Here is a 17,665-nt window from a genome sequence, read left to right on the forward strand (position 1 = left end):
TAATTTCCTAATGGAAGTGGCAGATAGAGAACTGCATTTCTGGTGTTTCTTTCTTCCTTGTGTATTTTATTATAAATAATGTATGACTTCCTGTCATCTTAAATACCCACGACCTGTTCTTGGGAGGTTATTCAACCGTCGCAGTTTTTAGTAAAGCGACCCTTATAGTGATTGATATAAGGCGTTATACATTTACCTGCAAGAATAAATCCACAAGGGCCGTGACGAGGATTCGAACCTGCGTCCGGGAGCATCCCAGACACTGCCTTAATCGACTGAGCTACGACAGGGTTAAAAGAGTTAAAACCGAAGTTCTACTGAACTTACTGGAGTGTAGTGTTTACCTGCAAGATTTCAACATATGTCGTGAAGAACGGAGGCTCGTCCGTTCTCTGATCCAGATCGTTTAGTAGTTTCTTGTTTTTGGCAATTAAAGATGTAAAGAAAAAGTTGAAGTTTAGACAATACGTAATTATGAGACAAGTTTTCTTTACTGGTGGGTTTTGGGCCCATGAGGTGAGGCTCCTGTATGTTGTGAGAGGTTCTTGATGTTATCCTCACCACACTCATATTTATGTGTGTTAATCCTGGCGTATCTGTTAAATTCTTTCGTGTCTGTTAAATTCTTTCGTGTCTGTTAAATTCTTTCGTGTCTGTTAAATTCTTTCGTGTCTGTTAAATTCTTTCGTGTCTGTTAAATCCCTTCGTGTCTGTTAAATCCCTTCGTGTCTGTTAAATCCTTTCGTGTCTGTTAAATCCTTTCGTGTCTGTTAAATCCCTTCGTGTCTGTTAAATCCCTTTGTGTCTGTTAAATCCTTTCGTGTCTGTTAAATCCCTTCGTGTCTGTTAAATCCTTTCGTGTCTGTTAAACCCCTTCGTGTCTGTTAAATCCTTTCGAGTCTGTTAAATCCTTTCGTGTCTGTTAAATCCTTTCGTGTCTGTTAAATCCTTTCGAGTCTGTTAAATCCTTTCGTGTCTGTTAAACCCCTTCGTGTCTGTTAAATCCTTTCGAGTCTGTTAAATCCTTTCGTGTCTGTTAAATCCCTTCGTGTCTGTTAAATCCTTTCGTGTCTGTTAAATCCTTTCGTGTCTGTTAAATCCTTTCGTGTCTGTTAAATCCCTTCGTGTCTGTTAAATCCCTTCGTGTCTTTTAAATCCTTTCGTGTCTCTAAAATCCTACAACAATCATAGTGTGATAACTGGGGCTATTAAGGCTTACTAACCATCCAACAACCCTACTTTATGAAATTCAGGAATGTGGGCAGAAGATTATATTCAAGTTAACTGCTGGTAATTTAAACTTCCTCATCAATAAGAACTTCCATCACCCTTGCAAAATTCTTGCAATCTCTGCAATGGTCTGCAACGCGGTTGCACAGTGTGTATACTGGCTGGAAGGAGATGCACCTGACCCAGGGGGGAAATGCTTGAATCTCAAGACTTATTCCCAATATGGTGGACGATCGCCAGAGTCATCTAGGAATCAATCTTGGTGTGCAATCAAACGCTTTGCAATGACTTACAGGCAACTCCGGCTGGGAGAAATGATCTCTAGATGATTGGAACAATCCAGCCAATCATCTTCGGACGATTGGGGCAGCGCAGTGGTTACGTTAATGACACAACAAAATGGTATTCAATTAGTTTCAAGCACAACACATTGAAGGTTAAGGCAGGATAGGCAGGATAGGTCTATGTGTTAGATGGATAAAAAGTTGTATACTGCCAATTGTATTATTAATACAATGAACACTGTTATTATTTCAATGAACATTGTTCTTAATTCAAAGAACATTGTTCTTAATTCAATGATTATTGTTCTTAACACAATGAACATTGTTTCTAATGCAATAAACTGTGCTCTATTACACAATGACTTCATTCAATAATGTATAATTATCTTTGAATAATAACGAATATAAGATCATTTATAAATACAGTTTTAATTAGCAAATTCATTATTTATGTTATCCAATAAATTGTAATTTGTAACTTTTTTATATATTATCACTACAAAATTCATTAACATTTATTTTTATTCAATTTTTAAGGAAGTATCAATTAATATCTACACCAGAAGTCATTAAAATATACACTGTTCTTCATTATATCATACACAGAACATTCTTATGACATGCACTAGATAGTATAACATAAACTGATTATCATTCATAACATACACCGTAAGTCATTTAAATTTGGTCCATATTGATGTATGTGAGTGAGCGCTGAGGTCAGAATTTAGCAGTAAATCTTGTATAATATGGCGAGTTGAATGCAGGAAATAGCATTGGAAATAGATGGGATGCTGCTGCTGGAGAAAGAGCTGGAGAAGATTGCGGTAGTGGTGGTTGTAGTGGTAATTTTGGTTGATGCAGTGGCTGTGGTGTGGTGGTTGTGGAGGGGAAGGGGGGGGGGGGTTCCTGGGAGTTCTTCTGTTCCCCAAGTTCAGCTTGGGGAGGGGGTTCTAGGAATATCCAATCCCACATATTCTTTGAATGTACCTATTCTTCACTGGTTCTATTTCGCATATTCTACCGTATCTTCTTGTTCCAATATGTTGTTAATTTTCTGTGGAAATTTGGGACTTGGTCTTTCACTATCTTCCATGTATATGTTAGGTGATATCTCTCTCTCTTTCTTGTCTCCTTTTCAGAGATTATGTTTTAAGAGCTTTGAGATAATTTATGTGATTTATCGAGTCTTTGCGTGCTGTATATGTTCTCTGTATTTGCCCAACTTCAGACATCTTTCCTGCTCTGAAAATGGAAGTGGTGTCTCTAGCAGCACACGTTTACTTATTTACTTTATTTATTTACTTATATACAAGAAGTACCCTGAGTTTGTGACAGTGATTCTAATAAAGCATTGCTGTGGCATTCCTGGATTTCAAGGTTCTTATAATCCATCCAATCATTTTCTTGCGTGACGCAATATTTTGCTTGGTTAAGGTCACTAAACGTCAGGTCGTCAAACATCGTTATTCCCGGATCCTTTACATGTTATTTTCCTTCTACGAGTAGATCTGTTTGTGTCTTGTATTCTGTATTCCATTTAAGATCTTCATTTCTACCATACCTAAGCATCTGGTGTGGTGATGGTAGTGGTGGTTATGGTCTGATGATGGTGGTGGTGGTAGTTATGGTAGTGTCAAAGTGATGGGAATGTGGCAGTGGTTATTGTGTGGTGGTAACGCAATAGTGGTGGGGTTGAGGCAGTGGTGGTAGGTAGTGCGATAGTGGTGTGAGAATAGACGATACTTCTATAAGCGGAGAAAGAAGTATTGGAGAGGAAATAATCTAGTTATCATGACAATAGTACAGACTGTAATATTAAGAGCGAGGACCCTTATCGTGTACTGGGGGGAGAGAGAGAGAAAGAGAGAGAGAGAGAGAGAGAGAGAGAGAGAGAGAAATCGGTAGACTCTGACAACCAAGAATCCCTTGATGCTGTCCCTCATAAAATATTATTATGTCAGGGACGAAGACAAAAATAATTAGACACATAATTGAATTAGGGGGTTACCCGACAGACATGAAACAAAGAGTCACAGTGAAAAAATGAGATGTCAGAATAGCGGAAGGTAAGAAAAAATCAGTGTCTCCAGCCTCCGTACCGTGAAAGTAAGTCACGGAAGGTACAGTAACATACTGAAAAAAATCCATATCTATACGTGGCAATGTTTGAAGAAGATGAACGCTGGTGAAGGATAGTGAGGGAAGTGGATTGCAAAGTCCTGCAAAGGAACTTAAACACTTAAAATATTGGGCCGTCAAATAGTTACTAAAATACATTCCTAGCACCAGTGTGTAAAGCGGGTGTAAATGATAGGACCATCACACACAGAGATCACAATAACGTGATGCATCAAATGAACAAATCCTCGTCACGGCCCTTGTGGATTTGTTCATTTAAATGACAGGATTTGGGGTGAAGAAATACTTCAGCTGTGACCTACCCAAACAGAATGACATATTAACAGCTTATGTATGTGTATAGCAACAAGCCGTCATGCAGACGGCCATTAAAAACTCAAATATGAAATCATTCATAATGTTGTACATTTAGGATCCTTGTTTAATCCTAGAGCGTGCAACCCCGGCACGGAACCTTCACTTTGCTATGCACCAGGTTGCAATATTAGAGCCAGAGGAGATACTAAACGAGGAGGACATTGGTGATTGTTTCAAGAACACAATGATCAGAGAGACAAGAGAGAGAGAGAGCACTCCTGTGCCGTGAGGACAGTAAACTTGCAGAATTAACAGGAAGCGGAAGTGGTTGAAACCACCTCCATATTCCTAGCTTTAAGAGCAGATGTTATATAGAAATAGATGGTCGAGAGAAACTAATGGTCATTAGTGTTCAAATCCAAAGGAAACAGTGACCTAAATGGGGATTTTACTGCCCGTAAGCACATACATATAAACACACACACACACCAGGCTACCAGAGGGGCCTGGTAGCCTGGTGGAAAGCGCGAATGACTCGTAATTCTGTGGCGCGGGTTCGATTCCCGCACCAGGCAGAAACAAATGGGCAAAGTTTCTTTCACCCTGAATGCCCCTGTTACCTAGCAGTAAATAAGTACCTTGGAGTTAGTCAGCTGTCATAGGCTGCTTCCTGGGGTGTGTGTGGAGAAAAAAAGTAATAAGTAGACAGTTGATTGATAGTTGAGAGGCGGGCCGAAAGAGCAAAGCTCAACCCCCACAAATACAATAGGATATATATATATATATATATATATATATATATATATATATATATATATATATATATATATATATATATATATATATATATATATATATATATATATATATTTATATATATAATCATATTTCACCACACATTCATTGTAATTTCCAAGTGGTTCTGAACATGAAAATTTTGTTCGTGAAAATACTGTATACATTCTATTGGTGCTGGACGAAAAGTCAGGCGTCGTATCATTCAGCCAATTCTGTCATTAATTTCGAGAAGTCTTTCTAGTTGGCTATAATGCCACGACAAATTGCTTTCTCTACGTTCTTGATTACTACTTTTAATAATTCTCTTGCGTCGTATCTTCATCCCGTGTTGTTCATCAGATCCTCAGGCATTATTGTCGCTTTTAATTTCCTGTGTTAGTATAGTTCGTGTCCTGTGATAACTCTGAGTGATATATTGACATTAACCTGCACTACGATATCCATTATTCCTTGCAACTCCATTGGAATATTATGCTTTTTGAGAGTAATTTCAAAAGCTGTTCTATATTTCCCTTTATGTCATTGAACTTCAGGTGATAGATCAACATCTGTCTGAATATTATCATCCTCTGCTGGTCAGTATACAGCCTTGGTTATCCAAATTCATATCTCACGTGTGTTGATATGAATTTGGGTTGGATCATTGAATCGTGAATTGAATTGAATCTTGACGATTTCCTTATTCTTTGCGCAAGATTATTCGTGTGAACTGGAACGACGTCTGTGGTGAGAACTAAGTTTATCACAGTCACCCACTACCCCACTCCCCCGTGGGATAATATTATAATAATTGTAATAATAATTTATTATGTCGGGAGATAAGCAGTCAATTTATACACACAGTACATGATAGGCTTATATCGACGTCCGTACCCCCCCCCTCCCAATAGAATCAATTTACTAACCCTCCCCAGGATTAACTCCTGGGTACCTATTTACTACTAGGTGGACAGAAGCATGAGGTGATAGGAAACGCGCCCAACCACTTCTGTACCACCCGGGATTGGGAACCCAGAATTCTCGATTGTGAGTTAAGAACGAACCCAATTGTACCACCAGGACTTACAAATGATCTATAGGCTAAGTAATTATTGCCAGTTATTTCGATTAATATAGTTGCTCCAAGATCCTTTCCAACGAGACGAGAGAGAGAGAGAGAGAGAGAGAGAGAGAGAGAGAGAGAGAGAGAGAGAGAGAGAGAGAGAGAGAGAGAGAGAGAGAGAGAGAGAGAGAGAGAGTGAGAGAGAGAGGGAGGGAGAGAGAGAGAGAGAGAGAGAGAGAGAGAGAGAGAGAGAGAGAGTGAGAGTGAGAGTGAGAGTGAGAGAGAGAGAGAGAGAGAGAGAGAGAGAGAGAGAAAGAGAGAACTTCAGTGATCAAGACAGAGCACAAGAGAGAAGCAACAAGAATCAACCAATCCTGATCCAGAATCCAGGATCAGCAAATCAAGCAGGAGTGACAAATGTGTGTGTGTGTGTGTGTGTGTTGAGGTGAATTTAGTGCTCTACGAAGAGGAAATGGAGCAGAGGCCGAAGATCCACCTTTGGCAGGCTGGATTAAATTATCCTCCGTACGGGAGAAAGAGAGAGAGGACGATTTCCCTCTTTTGTAAAAGGGGGAGATAAGATAAGACGGGAGTAACTGTCGAATGAGATGGTAAGAGAGGGAATTGAAAGGGGAGAAACGGTGAGGAAGAGTGTTAAAGGGCCGTGAAGTATAAGGGGAAAAGGGAGGAAGGTTGAGAAAAGAGAAAGGAAAGGGGTAAAGGGTCATGAAATGGTGAGAATGAGCGAAGTTTAAAGGGTGAAAGTGGACATAAAATGGTTAGGAAGGGTGAGAAAATGAGAGGAAAGTGTTAATAAGGGTGATGAAGGTGAGAAAGTGTTAGAAAGGGTGTGAAAGCGAGAGGAATGTGTTAGAAAGAATGTGGAAAGGGACGAAAGTGAGAAGAAAGTGTTAGTAAGGGTGAGGAAGGGTGAAAAAATGCACGAGAAGTGACACGCAATGAAGACAGGAGAGAGGGGTGAGGCGTCGTGGAGTAAGGGGTCGTTGAGTGAGGGGTCGTGGGGTGAGGGGTCGTGGAGTGAGGGGTCGTGGAGTGAGGGGTCGTGGAGTGAGGGTCGTGGAGTGAGGGGTCGCGTCCTTCACAAGACTTGAAAAGGCTGTTCTGATATTGGCCGACGTTGCATATGCTTCTGATGTGAAACCATTTATGTCTTCCTCAAGAGTTACCATATCAGTGTTATGTCTTCAAGATCCCTTTCACCCCATAGTGTTTCTCAAACCTTAATATTTCTCTCACTCAAGGGAGAGTGCGTAGGAGTGAAAGCCCGTTGGTGATAAGTAAGAGTTAGTATGCCGGGAAGAATGTGTGAAAAGAGAAAGATTAACGAAGATAATTTAAAGAGTGTAGCGATGAGTATGTGTGTGTAGTCACCTAGTTATACTCACCTAATTCTACTGCGCGGGGGTTGAGTTTTGGCTCTTTGGTCCCACCTCTCAAGAAAATGAAATTTTGTGAGACGAAACGTTTGAGTAGGCATAAGAAATCAAAGAAGATTGAACAAGAGGAGGAGAGATGGTAGGGAAGAGGACTGAGGGGGAGAAGAGAGGAGCAGCAAAACAGAAAATGCTAAGGAGAGGTGCTGACGTCACTACTGTCAACAATTATTAGCGTTTCATATAAAATTTACATTTCCCATTAAATATATGTAACCCGATATAGAATTTTACCCCGAGTTGAGTGCCGGTAATTTGCATACAATTTACAGGTAATCACTCGCTGCTTCTATCTATCTATCTATATATATATATATATATATATATATATATATATATATATATATATATATATATATATATATATATATATATATATATATATATATATATATATATATATATATATATATATATATTTAAAGAATTTGGTGATAAGTGTGAGTGTACTCAGCTAGTAGTACTCACCTAATTGTGCATCTAATTCTAATACTCATCTAATTGTTGCTCTTTTGCTCTACGCGAGGTTTCTATCCACGCTGAGCGGGCCTTAGGACACCTGTGTTATCATTTGACAGATGTACCGCCCGAGTCAAACTCCCCACCTGATACTGTCCTCGGAGCGGATCGCGGCCTGCGCGAATGCCCGGGCTTGGGGCCGGAGGAGCAGCAGCAGTAGCAGCAGAAACGGTAGCAGCAGCAGCTGTAGCAACGGCAGCAACAGCAGCAGCAGTAATAAGAGCAGTAACAGCAGCAGCAACAGCAGAAACAATAGCAGCGGCAGCAACAACAGTAGCGGCAGAAACAGCAGCAGCAGCAACAGCAGCGGCAGCAACATCAACAACAGCAAAAACAGCATCAACAGCAGCAACAAGAGCGGCAGCAACAGCAGAAACAGCAGCAGCAGCAGAAACAGCAGCAGCGGCAGCAACACCTAAATAGTGTGGTTGGTGTGAGCATGATTCATGTTACAGGGCGCAGCGTACAGGCCACTCGCACGACTTATGATCATTTAGCGTCCAAGGTTATGTGTTGGCGAGGGAGGAGGTCCCTGTTAACACCAGTGTCCCGTCCCTCACACACACACACACACACACACACACACACACACACACACACACACACACACACACACACACACACACAGGGGTCGTGAGGTGGGGGTCGTGGGGTTAACCTCCGCAAATATTGGTAGGCTCAGGACCTGTACACCTGTTGATTGACAGTTGAGAACCGGGACCAAAGAGCCAGAGCTCAATCTCCGCAAGCACAACTAGGTGAGCATTTTAAGAAATATCGTAGTCGAGCCCCCCCCCCCCACCCTCAGGAACCTACATCACACCGATTTTCATGTTCTGAAATATTGGTTGTGTTTTCCGTGGATTTATTTAGCCTTTGCAGTGCATTGTCGCATAATTTTTTTAGAGAGAGAAAGAAGGAGAAAGGGAAAGAGGGGGAATGTTTGAAGAGCATCCATTATGAATCCCATTGGGTAGGGGAGTACTATAGACCAGTTAGAGTTGGAACAAGTGAAAAATTTAAGGAATATCTGTATTTACAGAACTCCCTCCCCCTTTTAAATTTTCATGAAGTCAAGTATGACATACAGGTTGAGAGGGGAGAGTGGGGGGGGGGGGGGACGGTGAAGTGAGGGTTGAGGTGATGGTGAGAGGCGAGGTGAGGGATGAGGTGAGAAGTGAAGTGAGGGAAGAACATAAGCACCTGAGAACACAAGGATATATTATATATTTATATATATTTACGGGCTCACCATAGCCCGTGCTACATGGACAATTCGTTCTGAGTAGCTAAATCTAAAACAACAACAACAACAAGGATATGTGAAACTGCAGAAGACATTTGGTATTCAGTGCCTATATTGACATCTGTATATACATCTGTATATATGACATCTGTATGGTATATCTGAATAGATATACCATCAAGGGGCACCTTTCTTCTCGATGTATATACACAGAGAGTTTAGTTTTGTCCTGGACGATATATTCATGACTGGAGTACAGTTGCTGTCTGGCCAATAAGCACTTATGTGGACATAATTACCCGCCTGTTGGTTGATAGGTCTTAGGACTAACCAAACAACGTTCTCATTTATACTCAACGAAACATATACTTAAACAATTTAATTAATCAAACATATATATGTATATACAAAAGAATGGGGGTGGTAGGAGAAGAAAATATTAAAACTTTCAATAAAAATCCACAAGGTTTTCTCTGAATACTCCTTATTTTCTTCTCCTAGGCTACGGGTCCCCACATTTGTACCAGAGGTGGATACAGAGCAAAACACAGAACAAAATGTAAAGATATCCACACAGACGTTCCAAAAGTCATCAGGGGGAGTAACCCCCCAAAAAATCTCATTTCAGATAAGCTACTTGATACGTGAGCTCCACTTGCAAGGAACATTAGATTGCATACGACCACCCCCCCGACCGCCCCTGCTGCAATCTATCCCCCCTAGCCCCTTCCCTTTCCCATACATCCCCCCTTCACTATTCCCCTACCTTTCCTCCTCGTCCTCCTCTCAGTCAAATACCTCGAGGGATGAATGAAGAGAGGAAAGAGGATTGATCAATGCCTTCAGTGTGACGGGAGAGACAGAGGGGAATGGTTGTGTTGCAACGCGCTCTGTGGACCCCGTGTTGCAGGGGACAACCACCAGGTACCTCCCCCCAGCCACCATACCCCCCAGGTACCTCCCCCCAGCCACCATACCCCCCAGGTACCTCCCCCCAGCCACCATACCCCCCAGGTACCTCCCCCAGCCACCATAACTACCAGGTACCCCCCAGCCACCATACCCCCCAGGTACCTCCCCCCAGCCACCATACCCCCCAGGTACCTCCCCCCAGCCACCATACCCACCAGGTACCTCCCCCCCAGCCACCATAACCACCAGGTACCTCCCCCAGCCACCATAACCACTAGGTACCTCCCCCAGCCACCATAACCACCAGGTACCTCCCCTCCAGCCACCATAACCACTAGGTACCCCCCCCAGCCACCATAACCACTAGGTACCTCCCCCCACCCACCATAACCACTAGGTACCCCCCCCAGCCACCATAACCACTAGGTACCCCCCCCAGCCACCATAACCACCAGGTACCTCCCCCCAGCCACCATAAACACTAGGTACCCCCCCCCCAGCCACCATAACCACCAGGTACCCCCCCCAGCCACCATAACCACCAGGTACCCCCCCAGCCACCATACCCCCCAGGTACCCCCCCAGCTACCATAACCACCAGGTACCTCCCCCCAGCCACCATACCCACAAGGTACCTCCCCCAGCCACCATACCCCCCAGGTACCTCCCCCCAGCCACCATACCCCCCAGGTACTCCCCCCAGCCACCATAACCACCAGGTACCCCCCCCCAGCCACCATACCCCCCAGGTACCCCCCCCCCCAGCTACCATAACCACCAGGTACCTCTCCCCGGCCACCATACCCACCAGGTACCTCCCCCAGCTACCATAACCACCAGGTACCTCCCCCCAGCCACCATACCCCCCAGGTACCCCCCCCCAGCTACCATAACCACCAGGTACCTCCCCCCAGCCACCGTAACCACCAGGTACTCCCCCCAGCCACCATAACCACCAGGTACTCCCCCCCAGCCACCATACCCACCAGGTACCCCCCCCAGCCACCATACCCACCAGGTACCTCCCCCCAGCCACCATAACCACCAGGTACTCCCCCCAGCCACCATAACCACCAGGTACTCCCCCCAGCCACCATAACCACCAGGTACTCCCCCCAGCCACCATAACCACCAGGTACTCCCCCCCAGCCACCATAACCACCAGGTACTCCCCCCAGCCACCATAACCACCAGGTACTCCCCCCCAGCCACCATAACCACCAGGTACTCCCCCCCCAACCACCATACCCACCAGGTACCCCCCCCAGCCACCATAACCACCAGGTACCCCCCCCCCCAGCCACCATACCTACCATGCCCCGTAACAGGTGTTTGATGTCGCTTGTATGACAACAAATGAGGATTTTACACATGAACAAAATATTGTTTATTTGCGAATAACGTGACCAATGAGTCTGAAAAACACGTGTGAATGACCATTAACGACTATGAAATGAATTAGGAATGGTCATTCTACCTAATCTGAAGTACATCATTTAATTATATCAATTAGTAAATATGCGGTAAATTGTAGCTTAACACTTAGCTTGTGCAGTTAGAAAATTTTAATCACACACACAGACTCCCTCAATTATAGACCTGTACCTGTATCATTGACTAGTGTAATAGTGAAAGTATTGGAAAATCTAATCAAAACTAATTGGGTAGAACACCTGGAGAGAAATTATATAATATCAGACAGACAGTATGGTTTTCGATCTGGAAGATCCTGTGTATCGAATTTACTCAGTTTCTATGATCGAGCCACAGAGATATTACAGGAAAGAGATGGTTGGGTTGACTGCATCTATCTGGACCTAAAAAAGGCTTTTGACAGAGTTCCACATAAGAGGTTGTTCTGGAAACTGGAAAATATTGGAGGGGGTGACAGGTAAGCTTCTAACATGGATGAAAAATTTTCTGACTGATAGAAAAATGAGGGCAGTGATCAGAGGCAATGTATCGGACTGCAAAAATGTCACAAGTGGAGTACCACAGGGTTCAGTTCTTGCACCGGTGATGTTCATTGTCTACATAAATGATCTACCAGTTGGTATACAGAATTATATGAACATGTTTGCTGATGATGCTAAGATAATAGGAAGGATAAGAAACTTAGATGATTGTCATGCCCTTCAAAATGACCTGGACAAAATAAGTATATGGAGCACCACTTGGCAAATGGAATTTAATGTTAATAAATGCCATGTTACGGAATGTGAAATAGGAGAACATAGACCTCACACAACCTATATATTATGTGAGAAATCTTTAAAGAATTCTGATAAAGAAAGAGATCTAGGGGTGGTTCTAGATAGAAAACTATCACCTGAGGACCACATAAAGAATATTGTGCGAGGAACCTATGCCACGCTTTCTAACTTCAGAATTGCTTTTAAATACATGGATGGCGATATACTAAAGAAATTGTTCACGACTTTTGTTAGGCCAAAGCTAGAATATGCAGCGGTTGTGTGGTGCCCATATCTTAAGAAGCACATCAACAAACTGGAAAAGGTGCAAAGACATGCTACTAAGTGGCTCCCAGAACTGAAGGGCAAGAGCTGCGAGGATAGGTTAGAGGCATTAAATATGTCAAAACTAGAAGACAGAAGAAAAAGAGGTGATTTGATCACTACATACAAAATATTAACAGGAATTGATAAAATCGATAGGAAAGATTTCCTGAGACCTGGAACTTTAAGAACAAGAGGTCACAGATTTTTAAACTAACTTTCGCAAACAGAGTGGTAAACGGTTGGAACAAGTCAAGTGAGAAGGTGGTGGAGGCCAAGACCGTCAGTAGTTTCAAAGCGTTATATGACAAAGAGTGCTGGGAAGACGGGACACCTCGAGCGTAGCTCTCATCCTGTAACTACACTTAGGTAATTACACACACAAATACATATATATATATATATATATATATATATATATATATATATATATATATATATATATATATATATATATATATATATATATATATCCTACAGCCACCAGATTTAGGAAAAGGAGCTTTCCCATAGTTTTATCCACGCCACGAAAAATACTGTTTCAATGCACAATTTTAATCCCCCTAAATATATATTATATCATACGTGCAAATATGCAATATTTAAAAGCTAACTTCATGATATAAATTCCCTTTTGTTGATAATTGCAGAGTTCTTCGATACTTGCAATGTTTAGGGGGTAGTGAACGCTGGGAGTAGTGAACGCTGGGGGTAGTGAACGCTGGGAGTAGTGAACGCTGGGGGTAGTGAACGCTGGGTTGTAGTGAACGCTGAGTTGTAGTGAACGCTGGGGTGTAGTGAACGCTGGGGTGTAGTGAACGCTGGGGGTAGTGAACGCTGGGGGTAGTGAACGCTGGGTTGTAGTGAACGCTGGCGGTTGTGAACGCTGGGGTGTAGTGAACGCTGGGGGTAGTGAACGCTGGGAGTAGTGAACGCTGGGGGTAGTGAACGCTGCGGGTAGTGAACGCTGGGGGTAGTGAACACTGGGGGTAGTGAACGCTGGGGGTAGTGAACGCTGGGAGTAGTGAACGCTAAGGGTAGTGAACGCTGGGTTGTAGTGAACGCTGGGGGTAGTGAACGCTGGCGGTAGTGAACACTGGGGGTAGTGAACGCTGGGGGTAGTGAACGCTGGGAGTAGTGAACGCTGGGGGTAGTGAACGCTGGGTTGTAGTGAACGCTGGGTTGTAGTGAACGATGGGGGTAGTGAACGCTGCGGGTAGTGAACGCTGGGTTGTAGTGAACGATGGGGGTAGTGAACGCTGGGGGTAGTGAACGCTGGGTTGTAGTGAACGATGGGGGTAGTGAACGCTGGGAGTAGTGAACTCTGGTGGTAGTGAACGCTGGGGGTAGTGAACGCTGGGGGTAGTGAACGCTGGGGGTAGTGAACGCTGGGGGTAGTGAACACTGGGGGTAGTGAACGCTGGGGGTAGTGAACGCTGGGGGTAGTGAACGCTGGGGGTAGTGAACGCTGGGGGTAGTGAACTCTGGGGGTAGTGAACGCTGGGGGGTAGTGAACTCTGGGGGTAGTGAACTCTGGGGGTAGTGAACGCTGGGGGTAGTGAACGCCGGCGGTTGTGAACGCTGGGGTGTAGTGAACGCTGGGGGTAGTGAACGCTGGGAGTAGTGAACGCTGGGGGTAGTGAACGCTGCGGGTAGTGAACGCTGGGGGTAGTGAACACTGGGGGTAGTGAACGCTGGGGGTAGTGAACGCTGGGGGTAGTGAACGCTGGGGGTAGTGAACTCTGGGGGTAGTGAACGCTGGGGGTAGTGAACGCTGGGGGTAGTGAACGCTGGGGGGTTGTGAACTCTGGGGGTAGTGAACGCTGGCGGTAGTGAACGCTGGCGGTAGTGAACGCTGGCGGTAGTGAACGCTGGAGGTAGTGAACGCTGGGGGTAGTGAACGCTGGGTGTTGTGAACGCCGGCGGTTGTGAACGCTGGGGTGTAGTGAACGCTGGGGGTAGTGAACGCTGGGAGTAGTGAACGCTGGGGGTAGTGAACGCTGCGGGTAGTGAACGCTGGGGGTAGTGAACACTGGGGGTAGTGAACGCTGGGGGTAGTGAACGCTGGGGGTAGTGAACGCTGGGGGTAGTGAACGCTGGGAGTAGTGAACGCTGGCGGAAGTGAACGCTGGGGGTAGTGAACAATGGGGGTATTGAACGCTGGGTGTTGTGAACGCTGGGTGTTGTGAATGCTGGGGGTAGTGAACGATAGGGGTAGTGAACGCTGGGGGGTAGTGAACTCTGGGGGTAGTGAATGCTGGCGGTAGTGAACGCTGGCGTTAGTGAACGCTGGCGGTAGTGAACGCTGGCGGTAGTGAACGCTGGGGGTAGTGAACGCTGGGGGTAGTGAACGCTGGGGGTAGTGAACGCTGGGGGTACTGAACGCTGGATCTATCGAGTAAGGTGACGCGTTCACTCTCAATTCGAATAATGCATCCTAGCCGAATATTCCTGCTGACACTACGATATCACTTGGGTACGAACTGTCTTTCCAACACCTCTCTACGGCTCGCTCTGTGTGTGTGTGTGTGTGTGTGTGTGTGTGTGTGTGTGTGTGTGTGTGTGTGTGTGTGTGTGTGTGTGTGTGTGTGTATACTCACCTATTTGTGGTTGCGGGTTTTGAGCTCTGGCTCTTTGGTCCCGCCTCTCAACTGTCAATCAACTGGTGTACAGATTCCTGAGCCTATTGGGCTCTATTATATCTACACTTGAAACTGTGTATGGAGTCAGCCTCCACCACATCACTTCCTAATGCATTCCATTTGTCAACCACTCTGACACTAAATAAATTCTTTCTCATATCTCTGTGGCTCATTTGGACACTCAATTTCCACCTGTGTCCCCTAGTGCGTGTGCCCCTTGTGTTAAATAGCCTGTCTTTATCTACCCTGTCGATTTCTCTGAGAATCTTGTACGTGGTGTGTGTGTGTGTGAATGTGTGAGTGTGTGTGTGTGTGTGTGTGTGTGTGTGTGTGTGTGTGTGTGTGTGTGTGTGTGAGTGAGTGAGTGAGTGAGTGAGTGAGTGAGTGAGTGAGTGTGAGAGAGACAGAATGAGAGAGAGAGAGAGAGACAGAGAGAGAGAGAGATACAGCGACAGAGACAGAGACAAAAACAGAGAGAGAGAGAGAGAGAGAGAGAGAGAGAGAGAGAGAGAGAGAGAGAGAGAGAGAGAGAGAGAGAGAGAGAGAGAGAGAGAGAGAGAAAGAAAGAAAGAGAGGCAGCGACAGAGACAGAGAGACAGAGACAGATAGAGACAGACAGAAAGAAAAACAGCTCCTCTTACCCGGAACCACCACCTTCACTACCACACTGGTTCAAACAGCAACTTGTTGTCGTGGTCGGTGTTCAATCCTTCTTCATCTCCCGTCTCCACACTGTCACGAGTCCCGCTCCTGTCATCCTGTCCCGCGCTGCCACCGTCCAGTGCCTCTACCTCATCACCACAAGAGTCTCAAGTGCCAGTTCAACGCCGATGATCAACGTCCTAAGAACGAGGCCCTCAAACCAACCAAACACTGACGTTTACCAACAAAAATCCAACGAGATTTTCTAAATAATCATTTATCGGCCTTACGGATAAAGTTAATCGGTGAGCGTTGAGTGAATGCACTCTATCCGCGAGGGTTCCTCGCGAAGGGAGTGAACGGAGAGGATTTCACATGTCCGATGTTCACCAGCGAGAGGGAACAGAGGGAGGGAGGAAGGTGGTGGCAGCAGCCGAGGAGCGTGTAAGGGGACGTCCGCACACTAGGGCCAGCGGCGGCCAACTGAACCCGGTCTTCTCCAGCCACCACTACTGAACCCGCCGCCTCAGAGGCTCCTATACCAGTGTGTGTTTATGTACGGGTGAGCGCGCGCGTGTGTGTGTTGTGTACTCACCTATTTCTACTCACCTATTTGTGTCTGCAGGATGGAGCATTGACTCGTGGATCCCGCCTTTCGAGCATCGGATATTTACACCTGTTCCTTAAGTGCATTCCATTTCCCCACTATCAGACTAAAAGAAAACTTCCTAACATCTCTGTGACTCATCTGAGTTTCTAGCTTCCACCCATGTCCCCTCGTTCAGTTACTATTCCGTGTGATCATTTCATCTATGTCCACTCTGTCAATCCCCCTGTGTATTTTATACGTTCCTATCATGTCCCACCCCTCTCCCTTCTTCTTTCTAGTGTCGTAAGGCACAGTTCCCTCAGGTGCTCCTCATACCCCATCCCTCTTAACTCTGGGACGAGTCTCGTTGCAAACCTCTGAACCTTTTCCAGTTTCCTTATGTGCTTCTTCAGATGGGGACTCCATGAAGAGGCGGCATTCTCTAAGACTGGCCTCACGTAGGCAGTGTAAAGTGCCCTAAATGCCTCCTTACTTAGGTTTCTGAATGATGTTCTAACTTTTGCCAGTGTAGAGTATGCTGCTGTGTGTGTGTGTGTGTGTGTGTGTGTGTGTGTGTGTGTGTGTGTGTGTGTGTGTGTGTGTGTGTGTGTGTGTGTGTGTGTGTGTGTGTGTGTGAATGTGTACGTATGACTAAATATCGATATAGTTTACAGTTAACTTCATTCTCGACTAAACTATTTGGATCTCGGATTCGCTTCGCGGGCGTGTCGAAAATGGTTGGGCACGTTTCCATTCACCTCATGCCTCTGTTTACCTTGCAGTAAATAGGAGCCGAGGAGTTGGCAACTGTAGTGGGTGCTTCCTGGGCAAGGTGGTCAGTAGTTCGATCTTGATGGGACCTCGATACACACCTAAAGTGTGTATATGTAAATATATATATATATATATATATATATATATATATATATATATATATATATATATATATATATATATATATATATATATATATATATATATATATATTTACATATCACTCGTTACCCAACATTAAGCACTCGATATTTCCTGTATAGAAAAATCACCATCTTAGTGCAGAGAAGAAAATGTATATATAAAACGTGCCTGATCGTTTGGCAGGATTTCAAGGCAGATTTTAGCGTCTTTATCAAGACAGGTGAAGACAAATCCTCAGCATGGTGCTATTGAAACACTCCTTAACGAACCCATAACGAGGGATATCATATGAGCTGATAGTCTCTCTCTATCTGTGTGTGTGTGTGTGTCTCTCTCGCTATTATCACCATTCTGAGAGGCGCCAACTATCCTTCCTGGATATCGTTTAGAAAGAAGTCTGTTGTCGCCGCCTCGGACGCTCCTTCATTCTTCCA

General features: G+C 44.8%; 1 protein-coding gene across 1 annotated transcript in view; it reads right to left on the reverse strand.

Annotated features, from left to right (window-relative positions):
- Positions 1–16,221, reverse strand: part of LOC123750749 (leucine-rich repeat and immunoglobulin-like domain containing-NOGO receptor-interacting protein 4) — a 56,196-nt gene extending 39,975 nt beyond the window's left edge. The window contains exon 1 of the mRNA XM_069335229.1: positions 15,724–16,221. The gene's annotated coding sequence lies outside the window, so the exon portion shown is untranslated. The remainder of the gene's footprint in view (positions 1–15,723) is intronic.
- Positions 16,222–17,665: the final 1,444 nt, after the last annotated feature.

This window comes from Procambarus clarkii, chromosome 32, assembly GCF_040958095.1.
Source record: "Procambarus clarkii isolate CNS0578487 chromosome 32, FALCON_Pclarkii_2.0, whole genome shotgun sequence".
Classification (NCBI taxonomy): Eukaryota; Metazoa; Arthropoda; class Malacostraca; order Decapoda; family Cambaridae; genus Procambarus; species Procambarus clarkii.